Raw genomic sequence first — 16,560 nt, forward strand, 5'->3', positions numbered from 1 at the left:
CGATTGTGTGGTAAGGGTTTCAATGCTACTGCAAAAGAAGTCATTAAATTTATTGAGTGGTAGTATTTGTAACACTAGTGGTGAAAGCCAAAGTAATTTTATAAAGGTATTAAACTTAAATATTTCTCACTTTGTGATTCCCACTCCTCCTGTCAACTAAAATCTTCATCAGCTTCTACTGCTCTTTTGCAATGTTTGCTGCATGGTTTCAAACCCGGAGTCACATTTAAATTCTTTTCTTATAAAAGCCAAAGTCAAGGGAATTCTTTAAGTTCCCTAAAAAAACAAGTTTAGATAAGTTTTAAAAGTAATCGAAATCTTAACAACTATTATAAATCTCCACAAAACATTTTCCTTTCTATTCCCATAAGAGATCTATTGTAACTATAATAAATGCTAGATTAACTTTTACGGAAGTCTTTTTACTTTTCCTTTTGCGTTTTAAAAGGATTAAAACATTTTATTATTCCTCAAAATATTTTAAAAGCACTGCTAATGATACCACATGTAATTCTTATTTACATTTTATATATAAATAAGAATTACATGTGGTATCATTACTTATTTATATTTTATATATGAATATATTTTTCTTTCATATTTGCTTGCTACATAATTATGTTAAAAAATTTTAATTTTATATGTTTTACTATTTTATTTCTACAAATGTTAACTCAAGTATAGGCTTCTTTAAAGAAAATAGAAATACAAAAAAGTTACCATTATGTTTTTTCATAATACACTCCTTCATTTGCTTATACTTTAAAAAAAGGCATCACCAGGACCATTTTCAGAGGAGGGATGAGGACATTTTTAAAAAGCTTAAATTAAACTGCCTAAAACACATTAGTAGTTTTTTGAAACTTATATATGGAGGTAAGCATTTAATGACTTGGAATATTAAAAATGCATTCAAGAGCAACAAAACTATTTAAAACTTGAAACTTTATAGAAAAAATTTGAAAACTAAAATGTAAATTTAATTCACTCCTTTTATAAAATATATTTCAGATATATTTCAATAATTCAACTTCAATAAAGCATATAATAATGATAAAACAAAAAGGAAAATTATAACAATAATAATAATAAAAAGAAAAACAATATAAATAAAAATAATAAAACTTATGAGAAAAAAAGCAATATTAAAATAAAAACAATTAATAATAAAAACAGAAGCAAGAACAAATGTAACAATAATAAAAAGAATAAAAAATAATAATAAAAATAAAAATAAAAAAAAAAGTAAAAAAGATAAAAAAGAAAAAGTTAAATAACGCAAATAATAACATAAAAACAAATTAAAACATTAGGAAAAACCATAATAAAGAAAAAAATAACAACAAAAAAAAGGAAAAAATACAATTATAATAATGTTAACATAAAAAATACAAAAAATTAAAAATAATAATAATAATAATAACAATAATACTAATACTAATAATAATAATAATAATAATAATAATAATAATAATAATAATAATAATAATAATAATAATAATAATAATAATAATAATAATAATGATAATCAAAATAATAGTAATAATAACAACAATGATAATATTGATAATAATAATGATAATAATGATAATAATAAAAATAATAATAATAAAAATAATAATAATAATAATAATAATAATAATTATAATAATAATGATAATAACAATAATAACAACAATAATATTAATAAAATAATGATAATTATGATAAAAGTAATAATAATAATATTAACAATAATAATATTAACAATAATAATAATAAAAATAATAATAATAATAATAATGATAATAAAAATAATAATGATAATAATAATAATAATATTAATAAAAAGAATGATAATATTAATAATAAGAATAATAATGACAGGAGAGGCCGAAGAAATACAAGAGCAGAATCAAGGTATGACCAAAGAGACTACCTGAACTTGTTTGATTAGAGATACTGTAGTCAAAACTGTTTATCAGAAGATTTTTTTGGCACAAAATACTTGCCTCCTTGATTAACACAACATAGGCTAATTTCTTTTTCTTTTCTTTTTTTTTTAGTTAAAACTACAACAGTAATTATATTTCCTAAGCCCTTGTTAAATAAGGCTCTCTCGCTTATATATTCCCAAGAAAATTTAACACACCTTCAGCTATTTCGACCCCTCCAGTCATAAGCGCTTTAGAATAGTTAATTTACTTTTTTTTAAAGATAAATCCTAATTTGCCATTTGTTCTTCAAAAGCGCCATAACAAGTGTTTTATTTCAGAGTGAATACGGAAACTCAAGGGTAATTTACAGTTACTTCAATAAACGATTTATAAATACTTAATATTGAGCATTCTGCAATTTCATATGGATTGACCCTATCATGAATGGATTAAAAGTCCACTTATATCTGAAATATACTCTCTGTAGTCAAAATATTTAGTTTAAAACTGAAAAGCATTATATAGAAATTTTTTTAGAGACTAATTGCATCTTGCTTCATTTCTGCACATGGCAAACTTGTTTACTGCAGCCTTTTGAATTAAAAATAATGTTAAAATAACTTAAAGAATAGTCAGTTTTTTTAAATATATTTTTTAATAAACCGATATAATATTGTCAGAATATTTCCTAAGTGCATAAAAGTGATTTCTTGAGATACTTGAAATATGAGATATTCAAGATAAGATGAACTGAACTACAGATAATCTCATAAATCTCATACTTTCTAAAGGTGAAGAAATCTTAAAATGTTATACACATCAAAGAAATTTCAACTCACATGCAAACCAAAAAAAAATGATTAGGTGCAATTTTTACAGAATCTACACATTAATCTTTGATGGTTTAGTTGGATTTGTCGTGGGAAAGAGCATGGTTTTCAGCTTTGTCTCCAGATAAACTGAGATAAACTTGTTTAAATTTTGTAATAATAAAAACTGTTTTATGCTTGACTTTTTAGAAATTCTCTTTTTAACAAAACCTATACAAACAATAACATCTAAGTTAAGTCTAGAAAGGAAAAACCTCAGGAAGCATGAAGTGATGAGCCAACACCCTTAAATGACTCAGATTATCTCCTAAGTTGAATGACCTTATAAGAGATATGGATCTTCCAAACAAATAGACAAAAGATTTAGGTTCAAGATTACAGAGGTGGACTATCCTAGCAAATTATGTTCATACATGTAGTTTTCTATAGAATGACCTTCATAAAAAACTAATTCCCTTCTTTGACCAGAAAGATGATATTGCTAATTGTAGCAACATATGTGGTTAACTGTCTGCCATAATTATAAATCATAATCCAGATGAGTGGAGGTAGTTTGTTAGTGCCTCCAGAATGTGCTGGATAAAGCAATCAGTTTCCATCACTTGCAGTAGCTTAACCAGTTGCACTGATAGTGACATGAAAACATGAAAGAGCTCCTAAATGTGTTATCAATTGTCCATTTGTGCTGATCTGAAAGTGTTTGCTACATAACTTGGTCTTTAAGGTGGATTTACTAATTATTGGTTCTTCCCACATGAATGGGAAAATTGTGCAAAAGAAGTGTATTGTATCAAAAGATACAGGTCACTACACTGGCAGATTCATTTTCTACACTCTTATCTGAATTTCTTTTCACAAAATTAAGAAGTGGTGAGATGTTAAGAACTATTTGGAAAAAAAAGTGTATTTTGCGAATGTGTTTTTTTTTTCATAACAACTTAATGTAAAACAGTGCTGCAGCTCAGATGAGGAGGGTATAGAACCCTTGACTCTCATCCTATCTTTCTAAAACAAAAGACTAGATATTAAAATGAAGTAAAGTTTGTGTTGACACATTATTACTATCAAGAGACCATACATGCTTGCTTTATTTTGTGTAATAGTAAGACTTTTATGACCTTAGGAAACCTCTAAATATTACCTTAATGAATTAAATAATTTCGGGTAGCATTACAGTAAATAGACTCTAAGAAAAAAATAAATAAACAATTGTCTTTCATCCGATATCTTCAAATCAGATTCACTATATTTTGGGGGAAAAGAATTGTCCATTACTTTTAGCTTTTCTCAATTCAATTTCAAATATCATGTATTGCTTTTGATTTTGTTTTTTAGTCCGTACTTAATTAAAAATAATTCAAGTTGTTGTGATAAAAGCTTATTAATCCTATTCTCTTTGCAACAGTAATACAGGTACTCTGTAAATTTATTTTCTTCCATCTCAAATTAGTTACTTCTTTAAAGAAATTAAGTTGAGCTGATTATTGCTTCAAAATGTATAGTTCAGTTAATGATGTGCTTATTTACAGCTAATTCTTCATTCAATAGCAATATTGAATGAAGAATTAGCTACTACTTGAGTAGTGCAAATGTATGAGTATTTTTTTTAACTTTACATTTTCTTTGTTATTTTCTTAAATTTTAGTTCTACTGCATACTAAAAGTATATTTTTATGCAATTCTTTTATTCCAACTTTGTACACTTACTTACTATAAGAATGGTAATAAAATTTACAGTATTTCCCAGAAATAGCAATAAAATGAGTAAAACTCGCTTTTCTTAACCATTTTGAGTGGAGTATCTTAAAATATGTAGTTTTTGAAAAATGAATACATTTTTGTAGTTTTAACTCATGAAGCAAAAGTAAAACCAAAAATCTTACACTTACCCAAAAACCATAAATTTTCAATGGCTCTGACTTTGGGGCACATTTTTGAAGGAATACTAATTTAACATGCTTGGATTATCTGGTAAAGTTATTGAATTTATGTTATTGAAAGGTGAAATAAGTTTTAAAAAAATGCAATAAAATTACAAATAATAAATGCAATAAATCTGGTATAAGATGCAAACTTAAGTTGACCATGTACTCTACCAAGCTTTTTGACTTTATATTTGCTCTTGGGAATGGGAATAAATTACTCTAAAAGAACACAAATGGTAAGCCAAATACCTAAGAAACAAACATAAAATGCTTAAGAACCAAACAACAAAGGACCTTACCAGCTATGTTTAGCTATGAAGAAGCATGTAAAACCAAATAATTTTTTAAAGCCAATTCAATTATGCATTAGCTTGAGTAAAAAATTTGTTTGTGCAACTGTTTGTTTACAGTTTAGATCTTAAGTTTATTACTACTTCAAATATTGAGAAATAAAAGCAAAAAACAAAAAGAGCCATTAACATGATAAGCTGAAGAATTATTTTACATGTACAAGTAATTTGAAAATGTGATGGTAAAGAAAATCTTTAGCAATTTTTTTTGGTTGTTTTTTATATTTATTTTCTTTCTCTTGTTTTCCTTTTGACTGAGAATTATTTTTTCAGGTTAGAATTATTTTGTTCTCCAATTTTAAACATTGGGAGAAAAACAGTTGTTAACTTTATCAAGAAATAATTACTGCTAATATAATAACTAATTCTTTAAATAATTTATTTTTAAAAACAATTCAATTAAATCATTTAGGAAAAAAAACAAATAAAATAAAAAAATAAAGTGTATTTTAAAAGTAATCATTGTTTAAAGTATGTTCACTAATTCGAACGTAAACTTTATTTGGTACAACTTTTGACTTATTTGAATAAATATAAATTTTTCCATTTTTTGATGTTAGAAATCTTCATGTTGTAGTGGACTTTCTTCTCTGTATTTTTATTAAATGCATTTTGATTTAACTATTTTTTTTATATGCATCTTGATAAAAATTCTTTTATTTTTGGCATATTGATAACCACTAGCACTAAAACTCATTAACAAAAACATGGAATCAGGGAAAGCAAAATTTCAGTAATGCTTTATCCGCAAAAGCTAAAGGATGTCTGAAGATTCTGTTTCATTCATAAATTAAATATAGTGTCACTACATTAATAAAATGGAAAAAGAGCAGTTAGCTACATATTTTAAGATACTCCACTCAAAATGGTTAAGAAAAGCGAGTTTTACTCATTTTATTGCTATTTCTGGGAAATACTGTAAATTTTATTACCATTCTTATAGTAAGTAAGTGTACAAAGTTGGAATAAAAGAATTGCATAAAAATATACTTTTAGTATGCAGTAGAACTAAAATTTAAGAAAATAACAAAGAAAATGTAAAGTTAAAAAAAATACTCATACATTTGCACTACTCAAGTAGTAGCTAATTCTTCATTCAATATTGCTATTGAATGAAGAATTAGCTGTAAATAAGCACATCATTAACTGAACTATACATTTTGAAGCAATAATCAGCTCAACTTAATTTCTTTAAAGAAGTAACTAATTTGAGATGGAAGAAAATAAATTTACAGAGTACCTGTATTACTGTTGCAAAGAGAATAGGATTAATAAGCTTTTATCACAACAACTTGAATTATTTTTAATTAAGTACGGACTAAAAAACAAAATCAAAAGCAATACATGATATTTGAAATTGACTCAACAGAAAGTAATTTACGTAAACTTTAATTTCTTTTGAGTTCAAAAGCTATTGTAAGCCATGGGAAAATTAGCACATTCAGTACTTGATTACAAACATTACTTATTTGATGAACTACCTGAAAAATAAGAAATTAAAACTTTGATATAAAAATAATTAAAACCCCAATTTATGATAAAAGCAAACTTTTTATGAGTAAACTACTTGTATACTAGACCACAGTGAAAAAGGCTTATTGCAGTGGACTATGAGAAAGAAAAAAAAGTAAACAAAAGTCACCTGAAAATAGGAATCAGATGATGAACTAGCTATCACCAAAATAATAGGAACAGTAGAAATACAAACTTGTGTTCAACAGCAACAAGTTATGTGATCAATAGAATTCTTTTGTTACAGATGTTTTATTACTACAAATTTATGCAACCAGTTTTTCAATAGTACTTTATGCCACCAACATTGTTAAACACTAATTGTTAGCTAGTTGTTTCCAATATCATTCACCAGAACCACCACCGCAATTCATCTTAAAAACATATTACTTTAAATTATGTACAGTAAAATTATGACTTTGGAATTATGTTAATCCAAATATTAAGTTTTATAGATTGTTTTAAATTTCTATTAAAATTTCTTTAAATTTCTTTTTTCAATTAGAAAAAATAATATAATGAAAATAATAGCAACAGTAAAAGTGATAAATATTTTGCAATAAAAACAAACCTAAAAAGAATTATAATAAGAACTTAAAAAAAAAAGAAGAACAAAGGCAAAAATAATAGACTATGTAAAGTCAATATTAATAAAAATAAGAAGAACAACAATATAAACAATAATTATAACGATAATAACAACAGTAATAAAAGCAACAGCATTACAATAAACAATACAATCATAAGAAGAATAAAAGTTACAATATTAACTATAAAAACATGAATATTAAAAAAAATGATAAGAAAAATAATTATAACAATAGGAATAATTTAAGTAAAAAAATAAATATAAATAATAAAATAAATTAAAAGAAAGATAATTATAACAACAAATAATGAAAAGAAGTTTAAAAATAGAAAAACAGAATAATAATAACAAGAATAAAAATGAGAATAAGAAAATTTACAAAAATAATAATAATAATAATAATAATAATAATATTAATATTAATAATAATAACAACAACAACAACAACAACAACAACAACAAAAATAGTTATAAAAGCATGCATAATATAAAAAGATAACAATAATAATAATAATGATAATAACAATAACAAAAATAAATATTAAAAATATACATCATATATAAAAAAGTAACAATAATAATAAAAGTAAAAAGAGTAACAAGTATAACAAAAGTTATAAGAAAATTATAATAATATTACAATAAGAAGGAAATACAAAAACATTAACAACAATAAGAATAAAAATAATAATAAGCATACTGTGTTTTTACAACTTAGTTTAAACGTTGAAGTTTTTATTTATTCCTCAAACTTTTAATTATCTTGTTTTTGCAAGCAATAGTCTGATTGAGATGTTTAAATCTTGCCCTTAGCTTAAGATTTTCCTTTAACACCTTTACATAGAGTTGCAAAAAAAACCGTTTTTTTTTAATTGTGTGTTTTTTTTAGATTAAAAAAAATTATTTACTTTTATTTAATTTCTATTTTTATTATAAATGTAATACAATATATAATAGTAACATGATATATGATAAATATATAGTACATCACTTGAAAAATTTATTTTTAATTAACAAAAGACTCTGTATTCTGGCTTTCTTGTTCATTAAAGTCTTCTATTGTAAAGTCAAATCCGTATTCTTCAGAGTCACTTGATACCTCTGACTCTAAACTCTGTGAAGTATCATTGTCCAGAAAAAATTCTTGGCTTTTACTTGTTGATGATTCTGCATTACATTTTAGATTTTTGAGTTGTAAATTATGTAATATAAATACTAATTTTGAAGCTCTGTCATTTGTTAATCTATTCTGTTTTTGATTGTGGATCCAAGATTGTCTACTAAATGATCTTTCGACTGCAGCACTTGTTGGTGGAAGTAATAAAACTTTACTTGCAATATTTGATAGTATTGGAGCACAAGAACAACATATTCCCTTCCACCAACTTACAGGAGATGAATGTTTTACTGAAGCCCATATAGAAGGTTTTGCAAAAAGTCCTTCGTTTGATCTTTAATCAGCTATCTCACCCAAAATTTTGTCATCACATTCTTTAATAGAAGAATCCATTTTTCCTAATTTATGTAGCGTTTCAATGGCATCAATCTAAAGAAGATGTTTTAAATAAGGCATCTTAATTCATTTTAAATATAATTTCCTTTTTTTTCAATTAATTTAAATGAGGATTAAATTCTGAAAATACTCACCATTTCATCTCCAGAGATATGACATCCTTTATAACGTGGATCCACTAAATTTGCAGCAAGATGAATGTTTCGAATGTGAAATTTCCTTCTTTTGGCAATTATTTCCATCATAGCATTTGCCTCCCTTTTTAGAATCGGACTGCAAACGATATTGTCGTGAAAAGACTTTTCTAAATCTGAAAATGTTTTTTCAACAATTGAGAGACTTATTTTATCTCCTTCAACTGCTGCAATGGCAATGGCTATTGGTTTTAATAACTTGATAAACCCATCCACTTTATCCCAGAACACTTCTGACAACAATAGGTTTTGAATAGGCTTAGCAAGAGATTTTGCTTCATCGTCAATAGCTAATCCCCGTAGTGCTAATCTGTTGTTATGAAGACTTTCCATACAATGTATAATTGAAGCCCATATTTATTTATAATTAAATATTTTCATATTTAATTATAAATAAATATGGGCTTCAATTATACATTTTCCATACAATGTATAATTGAAGAATATATTTATTTATAATTAAATATTTATTTGCCTAATGTTATTTCCATACTAAGTATTATGATTTATAATGTAATATAAATTTTTTAAAAATTTATAATAATACTTTTTATGTTTTATGTTTTTATGTTTAATTTTATTATAAAATTAATTTTTAACAAACCTAGTTGTTACTGGAAGCTTTAGTGATTGTTGAATGATTTGTCCTGATTTCTGCTGATGTTGTTTTAACAAAGCTGATAAAATTTGAGAGTTCTTTATCCCTTTTACCACCATTGTGCAATTTCTTTGGGAATCTGCTATTGATTTCAAGTTACTCACATCAGTAAAAATTAAATTTAAGGTATGTGCCAGGCATCCATAAGGATATATGTGAGGAAATTCAGTAACTATTAGTTGCCATGCTTTTTTCATATTGGCTGCATTATCAGTACAAACACCAAGAACTTTCATAGGTCCAACATCGCATATTATTTTTTTAACTATATTTGCCATATATTCGCCAGTATGACTTTCTGCGCCTAAATAAAGAGTTATACGTTTAATAATTATAATAAACTATAAAAATTTTAATATTTTTGAAAAACTTTACAACTTTGGAGAATATAAAATAAAACTTGCTATCTGACAATTCTGAAGACATGATAACTAAAATTAATCTAAAAAGACTACCTGTTTCTATGCTGGTCCAAAATATAGGTTGAGGTACCGTTACAACAAAATTAATGATTCCTTCATTCCTGTAAATAGTAAAATCTATCTTTATTACTGATTTTTATTATTTATGAATTATACACATGAAGTTAGAATGCACCTAAATTATATATGTGTAGCTTACATTGTTACATAATTTTGTTATATAACATTTAAAAGTATCTAGGTATTGGATACTCCTATACTAGTGCACAAATCAGAACATAGATAAATAGTCCTACTATTTTAAATCATATTTTCCTTGCCTGATATTGCTCCACCCATCACACAAAATTGCTACACTTAAAGCAGTTCCCACAAGTTCTTTAACGGTAGTTGAGGTTTCATTATAAACCCTTTCAAGTAGGGAATTAGACAACATATCACGGTTAGGTAATTTAAATGCAGGTCTCAATTTTGCAAAGCTGTCTATCCATAGTTTATTTTCAAAAACTCTTAATGAGCACCCAGTACCATAGACAGCGCGTGCTAAATCCATTTGCGATTCATCCTGTAAAAACATGAAATTTACAAAAAATGTTATTACAAAAATTACTTATGTACTAAATAAAGTTTGCTAAATATTTGAAAGTATTAAATATTCTAAATATAATTCTTACTATTTGTTCATTAGTCATTTTGTCCGAGAAAATGTAGGATGCAATTTTATTTTTCTGAGGTGTGAATGGAACTCTTGTTGAAGAATGCAATCATTTCAAGGGAGGCTTATCTGAATTGGTTTTATTTGGCTTACAGTCTCCAAACTTAGGCGTTGTAGACCTACTTTGGTTTCCACAACAGCTTGGGGTTCGAAAGAAGGACTCAATTGGAATTTGCAATATAGCAGATAATAAACATATTTTTTCCTTTTTTTCCATACATTGAATAGGTAAGTTTTCAGGAATATCTTCTTCCATCATTAGTTCAGTTTGAACTTTCTTTTGTTTAAAAGGCATATCGTTCAAATATTTGTTTTCTATTAGATCTCCACATTTCATAACCTTTTGCAATGTGCTCGGTCATTCGAGTGCCATTTTTTGATAGCTTTAAGCTGCAAAATTTGCATATAACTTGTTGAATTTTAGAACCTCCAGATTCTAAAGGTGCCTCATTGAACAATGTAGCTACAAAACATTTCTTTCTGCCTGGCATTTTTTTTTTTAGGTTTCTTTTTTTTTTTAAATAAATATAAACAATATTTTTAAAATTGTTTAATATTAAGTTTTTTTCATTAGTTATACAAACTTAGTTATTGTGCTATTTTTATTTACTTGAATACTTTTTGAATAAATAAAATTTTAGCTATCTAATTGCAATTTGAATAAACATTTTAAAAAAATGATTTAAATTTTATAAACTCAAATGAATCCAAGATAAAAAAACTTATAAAAAACAAAATTAAATCTTCAAAATAAACCAAACTATTTCAATTTTAAATTCCAATAATTAAAACTAGTTAAAATTTCAATTTTAAACTCTGTTTAAAATTGAAATATATAAAATAAAGAAATAAACTATTAAAATTTTACAAAAGTAATAAACAAAAGTAAATAAAGCATTAAAGTAAATTTTATATAACTGTTGGTTCATTTTTGTATTTTGCAATGCAGTGATATTTCATTCATTTTTATGAATGAAATAACACTGCTGAAATAACATTTTTATTTCATTCATTCAGTAGTGTTATACTTACAATTAACTAGTAGCTACTAGTATAGTTTTTTTGAGATATATTAAAAAAATTACTTAATATTTTTTTTAATATTTAATACTGTTTTTTTTTTTAATATGCATTTTATTTAATAGAAAACATTCATATTTTGAAGGTTTAATGCCTCTGAAACTGTTTCAAGTATTATTAATATCTTAAATTTAATAAATACTAAAAAAATAAAAAATAAAAAAAAACTATAAAAAACAGTTTTTAAGAAGAAAAAAACCGTTTTTTTTTGGGTTGCAACTCTATAAATTTGTAAGAAATATTATATAGGGTAAAATACATTACATTTAATAAAAAACATGTATATTTTGAAGGTTTACTGACGCTGTAACTTTTTAAAGGATAATTGATATATAAAATTTAATGGACACCGAAAAAAAAACAAAAAAAACCATTAAAAACATGTTTTTAGGACAGGCCTGTTTTTTTTGCAAAAAAAACGTGTTTTTTATAAAAAAAACGCGCATGTTTTTTTTGAGTTGCAACTCTACCTTTACATCCTCTCTACGCTTTCACATTTTTGTAGCAATATTGCTCGCCAAAATACTAAACTGCTGTTTTAGGGCTTTTGTTCTAGGAGACAACTGGTCAGCTCTTAACGTGGATAATGATGGTCTTGAATCAGATAAAGATAAAACACATATGTTTAGGAGATGAGTTAAGCTACAAAGATGAAATAGTGTTGTTTGAATTTGGGACTAACTGAAATGAATGTGTTGCTGGCAATACTGTTATTTGACACAAGAAAAGTTCATTGCAAAAGTCAACAAAACGTTTAGAAGCTCTTAAAATTTGCTAGCCCAATTTTTGGTTCTTTAACAAGAAGTTTAACATGACTTCTATAAATCTTGAAGCCATAAAGCTTATTGAGTTGTTTGATAGTTGTTTTTTGTGATTCGTCATTGTTATTGAATATAAACAGTGTATGTCCATTTCTTAAGTCTATGTCTATTTGTGAAGGCAATGTAAAGTTTGATGCTAGATATTTTTTTGCTGCACCGCAAAACACACTCATATTCTTTTTTGCACAATGATACCTTAAAATGCTAAATGCTATTATTTTTAAAATGAATAAAATTTTTTTAAGAGAATATTGTTTACTTTATTTTTATTTATTTATTTTTTTTAAACAGAAATCATTTATATCCGTTTCAGACAAAAACGCATGAATTGCTTGATAAGATGATAAAAGTGCACACAATTATTATTTGAAAATAATTACGAGCAATTTCGTCATAACATGAATATTATTTGCATGGTGAACTTTTTTTTTAAAAAAAAATGACCACATAATGCATCATAAAATGAACACCATCTGATACCTCATTCACTCATAATAATCATAAAATTTTTCATATGAAATTATGAATAAATTGAAACATTAAATCAGATTGTTAAATGATAGCATAATATTATTTTAAAAAATATCTTATTATTTAACAATGTTAAACAATAACAATAAAATAGATTTTACCATCATAGTTATAATTATGATAAAAAGTAACCAAACATAAACAAAAAAATTAAAAAAAAAAAAAAAAAAAGCAAGCTCAATTTAAAAATGTTAACAAAATAACTTGAAAATCTCCATTGGCAAAATTCTGTTGGAATTTTTAATCCACCACAATCCAAACAAAACAAACAACAACAACAACAACTATATTTAAATATAATGAATAATTACAACATTGAATATCAAAAAAAGCATTCAAAAACACAATAAAAACAACAAATAACAACAACATTAATACAAAGGTTTTAAAATTTAACAAAAGCAATAAACAAAAAAAAGTAGTAATCAATTACAAAAATGATAAGTGATAAAAGAAATTTAATAATATAACCACATTAACGTATAGCAAAGATAAAAAACCACAACAATAATTAAAGATATTGCAAAGTAAAATAGAAACCTTAACTAATACCAACAACAACAAAAGCCCTGTAACAACAAAAAAAAGCATCGTAAATGTGAAGAGAAAAAAAAAAAAAGAAACTTTAAAATCTGAAACAGATGATAAAAATATTACAGAAGTACAAGTAAAAAAACAAAACAAAACAAAAAAATTAAAAGCTTGATAAAAATATCAACAATAGTAAGTGATAAATAACAAAAATAAAAAAAACTTTAAGATATAACAATAATGAATACACTAAAAAAATGCCAGAATGTTGTGGATCTCGCATCCATAGAATGAAAATAAACGTATCCTTCCAGCCTTATATCTCTTGATGGTGAAAAATATGCAAAATGAGCACATCACTATGTCTGATGAATAAATTTTATCTCAAATTATTTTTTTGTTCCATAATCACCTCTTTTTTATTGTCCATTTTCAAGGAACTTAAAAGTCAAGTATCTTATCAAATTTAGACCAGGTGTCAACAGTTATCACTAGATTGATTGTTAAAATAAAAACATTATGCTTAACTCCATTATAAAATGTTTCAATGCTGAGATTTTCAAAAACTCATCATTTAATGTATTTCTAATGCCACTTAAAGTTATTATGGAAGTTCTTTGAGTTGGACCAGCAGTTGGAATCTGAGATAAGGGTTCTCCCAGCCAAACAGATGAAGGAGCGTTTATTGATTGACGTTTTCGTCCACGTGCTGTAACTGTTTCAAAATGTAGAGGTCAGCGTGACTCACAGATAACAGTATTATTGGTAACAACTAAATTAGAGATTGGAATGGCTTTTATCCATTTTTCACGCTCAACATTATCACTTGGAAATTGATGCACAGATACCTTACTAGCTATAATTCACAATATATCATAAACAACATTACATTTTCTCTTTAAAAATAGTCTAAGCGAGTAATTCTCTACAACCGTAAAAAACTAGGCCTGCACAAAAATTCCGGTTGCACGACGAATATGCCTGAAGTAAGAGGGGTGAGGGGGAGGGAGAGGGGAAGAGAGAGGAAAAGCGTAGGGGGTTAATTTTTTCCAAAATAAAACCCCCTCCCCTTTGGTCACGTGAATGTTGAACAATTCCATATTTTGTGCGGATCCAGCGTCCATAGAATGAAAGTCGTACATTCACGTGGGCCGATTCCTGGTGTATTATTGGTTTAGGCAAACAATCAGCATCTGCCACAAATGCCTATCCTCCTACAAGAGGTCTGCCCTAATGAGCTTACAATGGGAAGTACACTTACATTAGCAGGCTTTGAAAGTAGACATAAAAAAGGCTTCTGTGATACAAGTTTCAAAACCTGCAAATATCAGGAATAAACTAAGTTTTTGATTTGCTTTTTTGAGTTTTTGTTTGGCTGTTTTACAGAGTTGCTTTAGCTAGTTCGAATAACCGGGGGACAAAGTCTATTTTAGACGTGCTAGTTTTACTTTTAAAAATTTATGTTGTTTATGGTTTATCAATTTTCTCACGGTGTTTTTGTTTAATTTATGACTAAATAGCTGTGCCTAAAGTTTTTTTTGTTTTTTTTTTGTTCTTTTTTTCAGACAGGGTTTTTGTTGTTGTTGTTGTTAATGTTAGTTAAGATTTCTATAATACTTTGCAATATTTTTAATTTTTATTGTTGCTTACTATCTTGTTAGACTTAAGTTAATGAGGTTGCATTATTAAGTTCTTTTTATCACTTATCATTTTTGTAATTGATTATTACTTTTATTGTTTATTGTTTTTGTTAAACTTTTTAAATTCTCTGTTTCAGTGTTGTTGTTATTTGTTGTTCTTATTGTGTTTTAGAATGCTTTTTTTGTTATTCAATGTTGTAATTATTATCTTTAAATGTAGTTGCTGTTGTTTTGTTTTTTATTATAATACGTTTTAATTGTTCTTACTTATTAAAAATGCTCATGTACTTTTGCAGATGTAAAAATTTCCATGACTAACAGTCATTGTTGCAAGTTTGAGCATTAGTTAAGCTAAAGAATTCACCATTTCAAAATGATGTTATGAACTGTATTTGAAAGAATTACGTTGAAGAGTTTAACATGAATGTGGTTTGAGTTAGTAGACATTCCTTATATTTTAACCATTTGTACTTATATTTTTCAGCCAATCTATTTGTAGAACAGAACTAATATTTCTTTGAAATGTTTTAAATACGTAGGTTTGATATTTGTGCATTTCTATTTAACAGTTTTATTTATGAAACTCTGTAATCTAACTGATATAAGTGTAAATATAGTTCCGTGTTAGTCCTACTTATCTACAAATAATGAATAGTTACAATAATGCATTTCTATTTCAAAATTAATATGTATTGTAGGTGTAAACTATTTGTATTTTACAAATCGCAGTGGCTACGGTACCGGCTGCTGGATCTTTAGCTCTGGCAGCTAGAGTACCGGCTGGCCTGGGTTCTAGCCAATGACGATGGCGTAACTTTTAGTTGGTTTACTTAACATCCGAATTAGAAACTGGTAGTTCTACGAAACCGGCTGGTATTATTTATTTTGATGAAAATGGATATTGGAAATCTGTTTAATTGTTTTAATAATCCTTAATAAATATAAAAAAAAATTTTAATTTATATTTTTATACGTTCTTAATTTATTAAAACTGATATATTATATTTTAGTTATTTGTTAAACTTTACTTGGAATATTTTACTTGTTAAATTTTACTTATTAAACGTTAAAACCACCAGCCGGTTTCTTAGCCATTGATGATTTAAAACCGGCTTCTGATTCAGTAAAATTTACTGACAAATAATCAACTTAATCGTTAGTACTATCCGCTCTGATTGTTAGTAGAATGAATGTAGGAGATATTTTTAATAATTTTAATGAGCTTAAGCTAACAATTAAAGAATATGAAAAATCAAGATTTGCATCTCTTTATGTTCGAGATAGTCGAACAATTTAGCGTTTGTTATAAAAAAAGCAAAGTTTTCTTATTGTA

The 16,560-nt window shown here is 25.9% G+C and overlaps 2 long non-coding RNA genes and 1 pseudogene across 7 annotated transcripts in view; 1 reads left to right on the forward strand and 2 right to left on the reverse strand.

Annotated features, from left to right (window-relative positions):
* Window positions 1-7,218, reverse strand: part of LOC149881929 (uncharacterized) — a 16,237-nt gene extending 9,019 nt beyond the window's left edge. For 2 of the 4 annotated variants that reach the window (XR_016445207.1, XR_016445205.1), the window contains exons 1-2: window positions 6,664-7,206; window positions 131-276 (exon numbers count right to left, since the gene is read on the reverse strand). This is a non-coding gene — a long non-coding RNA (uncharacterized LOC149881929). Of the gene's footprint in view, window positions 1-130; window positions 493-6,663 lie in introns of those variants that run through there. The other 2 variants (XR_016445208.1, XR_016445206.1) reach the window with 2 other exon arrangements.
* Window positions 1-11,141, forward strand: part of LOC149881930 (uncharacterized) — an 11,949-nt gene extending 808 nt beyond the window's left edge. The window contains exons 1-2 of one of the 2 annotated variants that reach the window (XR_016445210.1): window positions 5,145-5,203; window positions 10,643-11,141. This is a non-coding gene — a long non-coding RNA (uncharacterized LOC149881930). Of the gene's footprint in view, window positions 1-5,144; window positions 5,204-10,642 lie in introns of those variants that run through there. The other variant, XR_016445211.1, reaches the window with a different exon arrangement.
* On the reverse strand, window positions 8,114-10,723 carry LOC145185103 (uncharacterized; annotated as a pseudogene). Its single transcript, XR_016445209.1, has 6 exons — window positions 10,584-10,723; window positions 10,230-10,474; window positions 9,943-10,010; window positions 9,434-9,791; window positions 8,770-9,184; window positions 8,114-8,668 (listed from the first exon to the last, which is right to left on the reverse strand). The product of XR_016445209.1 is annotated as an uncharacterized LOC145185103 (transcript).
* Window positions 11,142-16,560: the final 5,419 nt, after the last annotated feature.

This window comes from Hydra viridissima, unplaced genomic scaffold (genome assembly GCF_058129835.1).
Source record: "Hydra viridissima isolate aposymbiotic clone 2 unplaced genomic scaffold, HvirCarnegie_v1 scaffold_11, whole genome shotgun sequence".
NCBI lineage: Eukaryota > Metazoa > Cnidaria > Hydrozoa > Anthoathecata > Hydridae > Hydra > Hydra viridissima.